The sequence below is a fragment of the Abrus precatorius genome, unplaced genomic scaffold, assembly GCF_003935025.1.
Source record: "Abrus precatorius isolate BTA unplaced genomic scaffold, Abrus_2018 Scaffold8, whole genome shotgun sequence".
In the NCBI taxonomy this organism is placed as follows: Eukaryota; Viridiplantae; Streptophyta; class Magnoliopsida; order Fabales; family Fabaceae; genus Abrus; species Abrus precatorius.
Window position 1 is genome coordinate 27328111 of NW_020874428.1, and position 13563 is coordinate 27341673.

Consider the following 13563-nt stretch of genomic DNA (forward strand, 5'->3'; position numbering starts at 1 on the left):
AGGATACGCATTAAGTAATCCATTTCTCTGTTATAAATTAGACTCAACTACTTAAGGAACACTTATTTTATATTTTAAGATTAAAATAAACTAAAAATAATCTATAAATTATATTTTTTTATTATAAGAAATTTTATTTTTTTATTCACATTTTTATTAACACATCTTTTATATATGAAAGTAACACTTCTACCAAAATAAAAAAGGGGTCAAGACTTTTGGAGAACACAAGCAAAATGAATTTCAATTGGTTCTCCAAGCATACAGAAAATGGCAGAAGCCTTTGGTGGGTGAATTGTCCTCTACTAAGCCATGTCTGCAGCTATCTCCATTTCTTTCTGGGCTAGTAGTTTCTAAAAAGCCTGGCTTGAAAACAAAGAAGGCAGGGCCAGAACCAAGATCAGTGAACAACCAATCATGCACATCCCAATATATTTGCACAGGTAAATTATTCACCATTACTATTTCATTCCCTCTGAATCTCCAATTCAAGTTCATTATTCTACTAGCCAACATCCCATCTATGCTAATCCACATTTCTGGATCATCAGGCCCACAAAGGGAAGTCTCAATGACAACATCATGCTCTATTTTACCCTCTTCAAGTATGGCTCTGGTACAAAACAGCCTCTTCCCATGCACATTATCTTTCTTGCACAACAAGGTAGCCTCTTTTAAGGATGGTTTTGATTTGGTTCTTTCATAAGCATCCTTCTCTAAATCTCCCAATAACAAATTTACCTCTTTCTTGTAAACCAAGGCAACATAATAACCTGAGGAAGGTTGTGGACTTGTGGAGAATTTTGCATGGCGAAAATCCCAGAAAATATCTACTCTTGCACCTTCCATTTCAAAGGATTTGAGACCCTTTTTCCCCCAAGATTGCCCGGATCCTAAATCAATCTTGCAGATGCACTTGTCTTCTTCACAATCAGAAGGGTTTTCCACCTTCATGGAAAGGAAGTGCTCTGTGGAGTTCTTGCACCATATCACTGTTACACTACGAAATGACTCTGCTACTTTGGTTCGATAAACAAAGGTGACAGAATTATGAGGGGCATCTTTTTTCGTGGCTTGATCCTTGCAAGTTTTCTTCCTGGAAGTTGAATCTGGAATGGTTAACATCACAGCTTCTACAAGAGAATTAGTCATTAGCTATAACTAGGACAACTTTGGATTGAGCCTGCAAATTATATGATTTTTGTATTAGGATTGATACGTGATCTTCTTTTGCCTTCAATTGTTGTTTTGTCAAAGAGAATTATAATTGGTATGCCCATCATAGATGCTTCCTACCATAGAACAATGAACCATCATCATCGTTCAGCCCTTGTGGATTAATGGAGTTCTTGATCAGATGTTCAATGTGTAATGAATTGTCATGTGAGGAAATTGTGTGCAATTCTGTAACTCTCTGAAATATACATGAAAGAAAATTAAGACACGTTTTGAGGAACAAAATCTATGCTGAGGTTGTCAATGAGGTGTCAAGGACAGAATATCGTTTTATTGCTTTTGTCTAATAATAGGTTAATGTCTCCCAATTTGAAAGAATGAAAACAAAAATAAGTTTCACTAATTAATTATAGTAAATGTCACATTTGGAAAAGGCCAGCAAGGGAAAGTGCTGGTCGAGATGCTATTAGGAACTACTTTAAATATAATCCATCCATTATATTATGCAGTGCAGTTCAAAAATTCACAAAAAAAAAAGAAGCAAATTATATTACTATTTTTTAACCCATGCAACATTGGACATAATAAAAAGTTACATATACTAAATTTTTATTGAAAATTATAACGTTAAATGCAATTCAATGTATTAGGACTTCTAAATTTCACAATTTTCAATAAAATTTTAGTATATATAATTTTTTATTCTGCATGATGAAACGCCCATTAAAAAAATCAATTATAATAAACTAAAAGTTATAAATACTAATTGAATATTCTGATGGGAACAAACTTATATTTTCGAAAACAATAATCAACAACACTCTACCAATTATTATGTTCGAAATCATCATCTTGCCTCAATTCCTAGTATCTTGTTGACTATTTCTTTTGTTTTGGCATATAACAGGATTAAAAAATAATAATAAAGGCTCCTCAAAATATTTGAATAGTATTATTTAGTCTCACATTTTCTAAATTTTACAAACCAGTTTATCAAAAAAAAATTCTTTTACAGAAGGTCGTTTGATTAATTCACCATTTTTATTACCATTAAGTACAAATGTAGCATCCTATAGAGATTATATAATTCCTAGGTTTAGAGCCATTTGGATTATAACAGACTGATTTGAAAAATTAACACAAAAAATGAGAAACCGAAAAACAAAATTATAATATTTTAAAGTATCCAAAAAATATTCGGTTTACAGCCATTTGTTAAGAGCCTGGTACAATTCCACAAGGTTTGCAATAATTTTCTTCATTACTTTTTCTGTTGAATTAGTAATAGGAAGCTGAATTCATGAAATGCAGTAAATATACCTTATCGATAAAACTGTGTAAGGTAGCACCTTGAAATTAGTACACATTGAACTCCGAAAATTTAAATTACAAGGAGCATAATCAGAATACAAGAATAGAGAAAGGACACCCAAACCGACCTTAATACCTCAAAGTTTACAAAATTATGTGAGGTGACACTACAACATGCACATCAATAGTTTTCACTGTACAAAAATAAATAATGTAGAAAAAAAAAATTCAAATTTCAACCTGAAATGAAATTCTCAAGATAAAACAAAAAAGTTTCCACGTGGTGTAGATCGGCTCCTTCTAAATTCGGGCTGTGTAGTATTGGTGCCTTCCCTAGGATTGCAACATGAACCATTTAAAAGTTTGTTTTCAACTTTGCTAGATAATAAAGGTTCACCTGCTTGCACTATTCCTCTGCATGTGACAAAAATGTACATTTACAAATGAGGCTATGAAATATATCATTTTCAATGAAAGCAACAAATAAACAAGCAAAGATTTTCAATTATTCTTTTAGCCATACCTTGATCTAAGGTTCTGAGAATTCCTAGAGATGTTCTGATGGTTTTTAAGATTTAACACCCCATGGACTGATTCCGTAAAGCTTATATCATTTTCTGGCTCTGAGTGATCACACTTTCGAGGTTGTGGCTCCACAGTCATTTTACCAGCAATTTCCATGTCCGAAGTCAATGTAGGTATCAAATCAGCCTTTTGAATCCTAAAGGGAAATTGTTGATGATGCTTAACCTTGGCCTTACTGTCAGCCTTGTTTTTCCTAGTACCACCTTGTCTTACTGCAACAAGTGCTTGCTTGCATTGTTGCTCTTCAAGTTCTTGATGAACTTTCCTAGTGTTGACCTTCTGGTGGTTGACGAGAGATTCAGAAGTGTTATCCTGCTTCACTTGCTCCCGCGAATGCACATTCACCCTTGAGTTATTATTGTCTGTAGATGAGGCCATTGGCATTGTGACAAGAGATTTGTTTACTAGCACTCTAGCTGGAAATGTATGCTTTAATATTGGTTGGTTTTCTGTTGTGTCAATTTTGACCTTGCTTTTAATGACTGATCCTCTATCAGTGGATATTGATCTCCTTGTGACTGGAGGAGATGGTGATCTACCTTTCCCTGAGCTCACTAGAAGAGACATTTTTGGCATAGAGTCCTTTTCTATAAATGTTGAGGGAAATCTTGACCTTCTCTGCTTACCTGAAGAACAACTTTTAGCCTGAAAATATAATTTGATTAAGTGAGTACAAATTACACTTCAGTGTGGATATAATATACTACTATAGTTTTACACAAATTTATTATTGAATTTTATATCAGCATCCAGTAACCTCGGAGCTTCTATCATCCATGGATCTTTGATAATTTTCTGGCTTCATGCTGTCACCGGTACCATATTTGGGCAAGCGGAAAGGTGAAACAGCTCTTGGTACTTTCTGAGATTCTATTGCATTTTGTGCATTCCCAGCTTTCCATTGCTGTAGTTCGGTTTCTTTCCTCTCCAATGCCAATTTGATATTTGATATCTGTAAAATGTTCAAACTGTTGTAATATTGACCAAGTTTAAGTTCAAATTGCTCTAGTTTAGACCAAAATCCGAACCTCTTCCTTTAGCTCCTGGATTTCTCCAGTTTCTTTATTAGATTGAGCAGCCCCAAGTTCAATGGAAGCAACTCTCTCTGCAAACTTAAGCGTGCTTATTGTCTCTCCAAGTGCATTGAGTTCAGGGTTTATATGAACAAACATCAAAGTTTTTGCATGGCCACCTATTGATATGAAAAACATAAAAACAAAATAATAATAAGTACTATGGCATTATTTAAATACATTAATATCAACATTTAAATGGCTTTATTCAAATACATTAATATCAACATTTAAATTTCACATCATTAATCAACCAAAACTAATCCCTTCCCCTTCCCAACTCTCCAAAGGGACTAAAACAAAAGGCAAAAATCAGTAGTATATGTGGTCAAAGCTGAAATAGAGAACAACCCCAGCTCTTAATGTTGTTCTCACTAACATGAGGAACGTGTACCAAAAAAGGGTAAATTTTAATTCAAGTTTGCCTGTTACCTAATGAATCTTGTAGAACCTGTGTGAGCTTGCTATTTCTATAGGGAATATGTGGACTCTTCTGTGCCAAAGCAGAGATAACATCACCAAGTGCAGAAAGAGATTTATTTATATGCTGGGCCTCCTTTAGTCTCTCGCCAACAGCCTCAGATTTGTCTACCCTCTCACTTCCGGCCAAATCCACAAGATGAAGACAACCCTTAAGAATGGAGTTAGACTCTAAGTCCCTCCCTCTGACATGAACTGTCAACACACTGCAATTGGGTGGTAAGGAATTTTATTAACTCAAATATATTTTATGGATCGAGTAGCCATCTCTGTATTCAAGAAGAAGAAATTTTACCTATGAGAACGGCTACTTCGCTCGTTTAGAGCTGTAGCACCAACAGCACGATTCTTCTGACCAATTCTCATTAAATCAAGAACATCTTGAGTACAATTAACTGGAACTAAGCATGCATCAGGCACATTAAGACCATTCAATTGAGAGTTATTTCGTATCTCTAATGTATATCTCGTCAAGGAAATGAACAAACTAGAAGATAAATGACATTGATAAATCAATGCAACAGGTAGTCTTTTATTTTTTGTGTTTGCAAAAAGTTTTGACGTATAGCAGTGAAAAATGATTACAATGTAATATAAACACAGTAAGTATGGGCTTGAAGGATATCTTCTGTTAGAGCCATCACTGACTAATAAATCTCTCACTTGCTCATTGTATATTTCAATCATCTGGACGCCAACCTCATATTTAATGGCATCTGCTCTTTCCTTTGATATATGAAATAAGTCACGCAAAGCTCTATAGTTTACACCCCACGTCTCTTCAGTCATCAGATCAGGGCCACTCTATCCACACAGTAAACCACACACATATAAGAAAACTGATGAGACAATAAAAAGTACCTTACTTGGGATGATTTTTACCCAGTCAATTACCTAGAAATAATATCACTCTTTTGATGTGGCTAAGGTTTCAAGTCCATAAAAAGTACATTTAGTTTCCTTTTGTGCTGATGAAAACATATTTAATACAAATTTGTAAACACGTAAAACTCAATAAGGGTGTTAATAACATATAGGTCTTCGTGAAATTTTAATCGTCTCCTTTTCAAGTAGAAACATCTCCAAACCAAGAGTACTAACTAACTAAAGAGAATATTCTATTTTGTACCGTAAAAAATCATGGATACATTCTTGATTTCAAGTCTTGCTAGAGTGTGTGAAAATATCTGGTTTACTACTAGTACATGAAAAAGTCACTGATTGCAGTGCTAAACCACATACATCCTGTTATTTTGAGGCATGCAATAAAAACTAAGATAACAAACAGCCTGCCAATTCAAGTGAATGCCAAACATTATGTGATAGATAGCTTCCATAAACTAGAATTTTTATGTATGTAGTAACATTACCATTGTGTAGGTCTTTCCTGAGCCTGTCTGTCCATATGCAAAGATGCATACATTATAGCCATCTAAGACGGACCTGACCAATGGTTGAGTATCACCATATATCTGTTCTGCACATAACAAAGAAAAACCATCATAAAAAGATTCAAATAAGAATATATAAATTTCAAACAAAAAAAATTATTTATTTTATTTGTAACAAATGCGTAATACAATATAATATCATGTCTATTATCATATAACGATGAGGATACAAATACTCATTTTTCTTCATTGTACATCACAATCAAATCTCTAGTGCCTAAAAAGATATTAAAAATGTACATCATTATTTTCAAATCTTTACTACTTTCTACGGACAGTAATTTAGAAATAATAATGTAAAACAAGGTATTTGCTGACCCTATGCACTTTGCAACGACATGTCAAAAAAATAAAATACCTTGCGTGGCACTTGTTGCAAACACCTTATTGAATGAAAATACCCTTCTGGCATCTTTCCCCTGCTTAAGAGGATTCACAATCATTATATTCCCATTTTCTCCTATATAATCTACTGTAGACTGTTCATTTGATTGTCCTGATAAGAAGGGCCTCACTCTACAGTAGACCCTAATGGCTCCTGTAAGGCAGAAAATTTGTTATTATAGTATAGTCATGCATGTAGATCCTTGAAAAACCATATTAGATTCTTATATACCCTTGAGGTCTTGTACTTGATTGTAAAGAAAGCGATTTTCCTCCAAAACTTTGTTGTAGGAAGAGGAAGCTTCTTCGAGGTTCTTTATATGATTCTCTAAGAAGTACATAAAACTCAACTCAGCGTTTTTAAAGAATAATATATTAAAAGATTTTACAGATGTTTCTCATGGAAAAACAAGTCTTTAAATCATTACCAAGCCTGCTCAGTTCTTGTTGCCACTTAGACTGAATTTGTTTGACCTCCAATTTTATCTCTTCATAGAAGTACTTCAGTCCCTAGAACAGGAAAAAGAAAATCTTATAGTGCAAAGTCCACTTCAAATCTGATATTGCATACCAAAGCATCTAAAGCAGTAGATTTGGTTTTCCATTTGTATACCTCAAGTTGTTTCTGCTGAGTATCAAGTGTTTCAGCATGCTTGGCAGAATAATTGACATTATGCTGATTACTATTACTACGTTTTCCGCCACAAGTGCAGAATCTAGATAAATCATTCGTTGCCAGACTACTTCTTTGATTAAGATATAACGTGATAGCTTCAATGAATTCTCTCTTAGAGAGGCAACCAACATCGCCTTTCAATATTTTCTTGAGGAAAAGTCCAAGCTGCAGACAATTGTTGAGAAATGTATTTTAGGTAACCTTTCGAAGTAAGGAAGAAGAGAAAAGACTATGTTACATACAATTATGATTCGTGAAGTTGGAAAACAACAGAAACAAAACTGCTTTCACATTAAAAACGCGGTAGCAAGACTAAAAGATGCACTAAATTCGGAAGTACCTGAGTGCCTTGTGAAACAAGTAATGCAGAAAAATCTTTGACTACCTTTCTGAGCAAAGTATCAATTACCTACAAAATTCCAACCAATCACAAATAAATAAGATTGCTCAAGTCAAATGAATCTTTTTAATATTTTAAATTGAACGTTAGACAACAATCAAATTTGACAGTATTACAAAATCCAAAGGGTTACAGAAGTACAACACAAAGGGAAGGATCTTACCGACCATTGTATTCAGTGGCATATCTTCGACCCCATCAGCTTCTCTGAGGTAAGCCTGGAGAAGTTTGAGTCCGAAGTGATCAAAGAGGAAAGCCAGAGTATTGGTGGTTGTGGCTTCTTCCACAGAAACCTCTTCAGCTAGATCAAGAAACTCAAGCATCTGTTCATATTGTGATGACTCGGACTCATCCAGTGAGTCATCAGCACTTTCACTACCCACCACAGAGGAAAGAGACCCCTTTGGAAAGGAAGTAATCCTCACAGTTCCACCATACCTCCACACCCCAACTCCACCAGAAAGCTTCCATTCGTAATACCCTTTCAAACAGAGAATGCAGTCCACAACTTTGCTCGAAGAACCACCCTACAGGACAAACAAAAACACTAACACCCATTAATAAAAAAAGAGCAAAACTAACTCAAAAAGGAGAAAAAGTATCATCTTTAGTCTAAAAGGGATCAATCATCACCTTTTCCAGATCGGAAGCTTCAAAAGTCAAAAGCTTCATCTCCTTGACGGCTTCTAGAAAATTTCTCATGTTCTCGAAATATTGAATTGCGGATTGGGCAGGGCCCTCCACAGACTGAACGGCGAGGAGAGGGTTGTCGACGACTTTGAGGACTGCGCCAGGGTTGACTTTGTTGAGGACATTGCAGAGAATGAGACCGTTGCGGAGTGAGAGACAGAACTCTTCTTCGGAAGGTTCTTTGGAGAGCGAAGAAGATGCAGCATTGTCCATCTGGCGAAGCCATTCTGCAGCTTGATACCTCCTTGAAGCTGTTTAAATTTGAAACATTCTTATTTCTTTAACGTTGTCAAAAACACAAGTAGCAGTTTCAACAAGAACAAAAACAGAGGTTGCAGGGCGGGTAATGTCCCTACGCAACGGTTTCATAACGAATATGTTTTCACTGTTTAAATGTCAAATAATTTGATGTAAAGTATTTTAATTTAAAAAGATATGACTAAGTAAAAAAAAAATAAAAAGGAAAAATTATATTTCCAAAATTGATCATATAATGTAAAAAATATTAATGAGACACAACGTCTTGTAATTTTGTTGTTTATTTTAAAAATATTATAAATTTTCAAAAATCATACACAATTAAATAAGTTTTAAAATGTAACACAAAAGTACAACGAGTGTACTTTCGAATCATAACTTGGCCAGATTAACTTTGGTTCAAGTAAGGTTAGCGAGATTAGAAGAATCTCAAGCACTCTTACTATGGAGTTTAATGAATGTGAAGCAGCTCAATAATTTAATAACTTTAAGCTATATGAAAAAATAAATTAAGTGTTTGAGTTTATTTATTTTGTTTCACAATATTTTATAGTCCAAATTTTATTTAAAATAAACAAACAACCCTATCTAAAAAAAAAAGTAATCACTAGCAAAAAAAGTAATCCCAAAATTACATTACGTTTCGTGGGGCGGGTATAATGGTGATTCTTGGGAGAAAAAAAACTAATCTTTTATTAAAAAAATAAATAAATAAAATTTAACATATCTACTCTTATTTCATTCACTCCTAAGAAATGGCGTTTACTGTTAAGCTTTTGACTTCGCATTCTGTTTTTACTTTGGTTACAACCGCTAAAGATTAAATAAAGGTTAAAGTTGAAGTAGTCTAATCATGATTATTACAGCAACGTTCCATTAAAATGGTATCAAAATCATGGTGCTTCCTGTTTGAAATTACTATGTCCTATTTATTTGTTTAAGTCATGGAATAATTAATTGTAAAGTAATAAATGTTAACTTCACTTAACCTGAACAGTATAGTATAAAATTACTTTTAAAAAATGACTATAAATTTAGAAAGAATGTTTCTCTTAAAGTTTTACAGTAATAATTACGAAAAACATTTTAAAAATTACACAAGTTAACAGGTTTTTGTTCACTTACATTTATTAATGTCGGACTCTGAATGAGTAGTATTATGAAACAGAGTTTTGGACGACCACGCTTGAAATCACAAAAATTTGAATACAAGGTCACAGGCCCACGCCACCATTGAATGCCGGTGGAGTGGGGAGCGATCCCATATAGCGCAACACATTTCCCCGCTTACTGCGCTTTATCATTATTATGTAGCACCACACAATCTTCTCTGTCCCATTTCTTTTTCTTTTCCACCCTCTCTCTGTTTAATTTGCGTGATCTGTTTATTACTAATTATTTTTTATTTTTACCATAATTTTTAGTCCATTTTGTTAAGCAAAGCAACAGGGTGAAAATGTTAATTTAATGGATAGAGGAGAAATAAGAAAAGAAAACCAAAGGGAAACTTTTTCAATGAACATAAAGAAACGTTATTCGGGGAAATATGCCTCAACTCGAGCAACAAGCATGTTTCATTATTTATTTTTAACCTTAGGGAATAGTATTAATATGAGTATCACTTCTGGACTATTCCTAAATTGAATTTTCTTCTTAACAGAAATATTATTATCTGCTTTAGAAGCATGAAGATAGTATCACTAACTCACTACTAGTGCTCGTCACAAGAGAATTTTCTTATGCTCTTGCAGATATTATTTTCATAATTCAAAAATAAAACTATAGCTTATGAAAATTAAGTTGCCAACTCCTAAGTTCATTTTACACCTATATTTATTCATATTAATTTGCTGATGAAGTGTCACAAGAGAACATTGGTAATATGCGATGACATGACAGTAATGCTAGTTCATACCTGCTTCCTCTGCTTTTCTCTGAGCCAATTCATGATCGTTGATGCTCTCTTCCGTCACAGTGTACAAAGCCTCATTGTTGTTACAAACCGAACCTTTCAAATTCAATCCCTTCTTGAGAGGAGATGTAAAAAATGAGTTCGATAAGATCTCCTGCGGCATTTTACAAGTTGATACCTAAGGAAATTTCTCAACAACAGCAACAATCGGAGAAATGTTTCAAATGAAGTTCTTATAGAGTTAATAACCGAAAGAAAATTTCAAATTTCTTAGAATCTGAAACGTGCATTGATATTGGAAGAGTGAAAGATGAAGAAGAAACTGAAGCTTTGTGGTGATGGAGATTGGATCTGTGGCAGAAGCGGGAGAAGCAGGGTTCTCGTGGAGTTCAATGAATGAGCATTCAAAAATACAAAGAGGCTTATATTAAATGCTTGGCTTCAATGTGTGTTTAAGTTGAGAGAGAATCAGAGAGATGGGAAAACTGAAAACAACCTTAAATTTTGAACGTTGGTGTCTCCGTCACTCCCGTGTCCTTCTGGGATCACGCCGTTAACACGGCGTTCAAGGGTCGTATCCGACGTGGCCCGTGATTAGGTGCCAAGTGAGGTCTTTCCCGGGACCCACCGAACGGCAGGATTCGCCCTTCGAATGTTCAATTTGCCTCGCTCACGGCAGGATTACCTTAATTAATATATTTATTTTATAAAAAATTACAATATTAATATGTGAGCATGTTTATAGTTATTTTTATGTGTTTATTTTTGGTGTTATTTAAAAATTATAAATAATTTAATCATTAATATAATTCTTATAAAAGAAAAATATATATTTTAAGCAAAATTCATTCAAATAGGAATAATAGTAGATATTTAAAAGTAATAATACACACATCTTTAATATGTGTTAAATTTATATTAATAGTATTTAATATTATACTAAAAATATTTTTTGATATAAAATATTAACATGTAATGATAATACATCAAGTATAAATAATTGCATTATTTATTAGTATAATTTTTTAAAATTTATAATTTAATTTTTAATGAACAAAAAGAATCTATTAATAAAGTTAGCATAATATTTTTTTAAAAAACTATTCATTATTAGATAAATTTTTTTATAATAATGAGTTAATGTATAGTTTTAATCCTTCGAAATGAAATAACGTATCAATTTATTGGATGGTTTGTCAAAAGATAAAATATACATGCATTCGTAGATTTTATGATGATTGTGAAGCTTACAAAATGTATTTATTTTTATCCCTCTTAATGGACCATTTAATAAATATAGAAAAAAAAAATCCCTTTAAAATATATTGCATTTTAATTCAGGTCCTTACAAAAAAAAATCTTTTTGTTGCTACATTTTTTTTTTAATTAATAATCTTGAAATCTGATAAGTGTTAAATGATATTGTGGTTAATTACCTCTAGCGTTATGTTGAAAATTGAACCACCCATCTCAATTTAAATCAAAGGATTATCATAATTTATCTTAACAACAATCATTTCTTGACTCAACTTAATCCTTGCACTAAGTATGGCCACAATAATGGAGTATGCTATTGGTAGATTCCTTCCATGCCTTTTAACAACACCCAATGCTTTGAAATCATAAGAATGAGATTACCCACTTAATTTAGATACAATAATGTCTATAAATAGCATCATTTATCAAGAATGTCATTCAATTCTTACTAAAACTCTTTTAAATTCTTCACTAACTTATGCGTTACAGTGTCTTTTTAAGAATACCTTTAGCAATTTATAGTTGTTTGAAATTTAACAATTGAACAACATCATTGTTTATTATTAATTTTATAACTTTTGATTCATTTAAATTATCAACTATTTCAAATTTTGATGTTAATATTTTAAAAAAATATGAGATTTAAACTTGAGTCATCAATCTTGATATTATTTTTAAACAAAAAGACATCTCTTTGTACACTTTTTATTTATGTAACTCATAGTTATGTTTCTATTTAATATTTTAAGTTGATAACTTCTGAATGTTTAATAGCATGAATTGTTTTTCCAATTTTTTTATATTAAGATTTGTTTACCTTAAATTTGAATGTATAATCTTTTATTATACATGAAACCTTTTTTTATACTACATTTTAGTCACTTATATTCATAAATTATTTTTTAATTTTTTTAGATTTACTATTTTCTTCTTAAAAATAAGTTACTTGTGCCTTCAGTGTATTTGTTTATTTCATACCTTTAGACTTAACTTATTTATTTCAACTAAAATTCATTTTATTTACAAAAATACTTTTGAAGAATTATCAAAACATTTTATTTTTTTAAAATAAATTGAACTAAATACGTACCCAATCTGCATCCTTAAAATTAAACAAACAAGCTGTGAAGAAATTGCATGATATATATGTAATGTGACGTATTCAGTGATAAGTTGATAGAGAAAAAAAATAGTAACTAGGAGAGGGAAAAATATTCGAAAGTTCACTTTGCCCATTTACTTAATTAGTAACTAGTCTTCACACCAGCTGAAATGACACAAGTGCCATTACAAGTGCCCTTACAGATTTTATTAAATTTTATTTCATATCATTTAGTATTTTCGTTTTCTTTTATGTCAAAAATTTCATACGCAATAGAGATAATGGGTTCCTTCAAAAAAGAAAAAGAGATGATGGGTGCCCTTACAGAAGCAGCAGAAGCAGAACAATGGGACCCATTGTTTGACAGGAATAAAGGCATAATAAACCTCCCAAACCATGCGTTAGATTTTGAAAAAACATAGAGCCAAAAGTTCCAACATTTAATCCTGTTCCGAACGTTGGATCTCCAAATTTTAATACTTAGATGTTTCTTCCACAACATCTCTAAAAATTATTTGAACACACTTTAGCTCTATTAATAAACTCCTTTCCTTACTTACAATCAAAGTTTGAACCCAATCAACAAATTCTAACAACTATGTCAGTATATAACTCCTTAATTTAGTAGTCATTTGAATTTCCCTTCAATGTACTACTGTAATTTTTTGCACATAAACATCTTTAGAGAGGAATAATGCTACTGTAAGAAAGGAGGTATGATAAAGAATCGATATCTTCTAATTATTATAAGTGGCTTTAACTAGGTGTGCACACGATCATGTATCAAGATACGTGGCTCTAATTAGCT

At 32.5% G+C, this 13563-nt stretch overlaps 1 pseudogene; it reads right to left on the reverse strand.

Moving 5' to 3' along the window:
* Positions 1 to 243: 243 nt before the first annotated feature.
* Positions 244 to 10559, reverse strand: LOC113846987 (annotated as a pseudogene).
* Positions 10560 to 13563: the final 3004 nt, after the last annotated feature.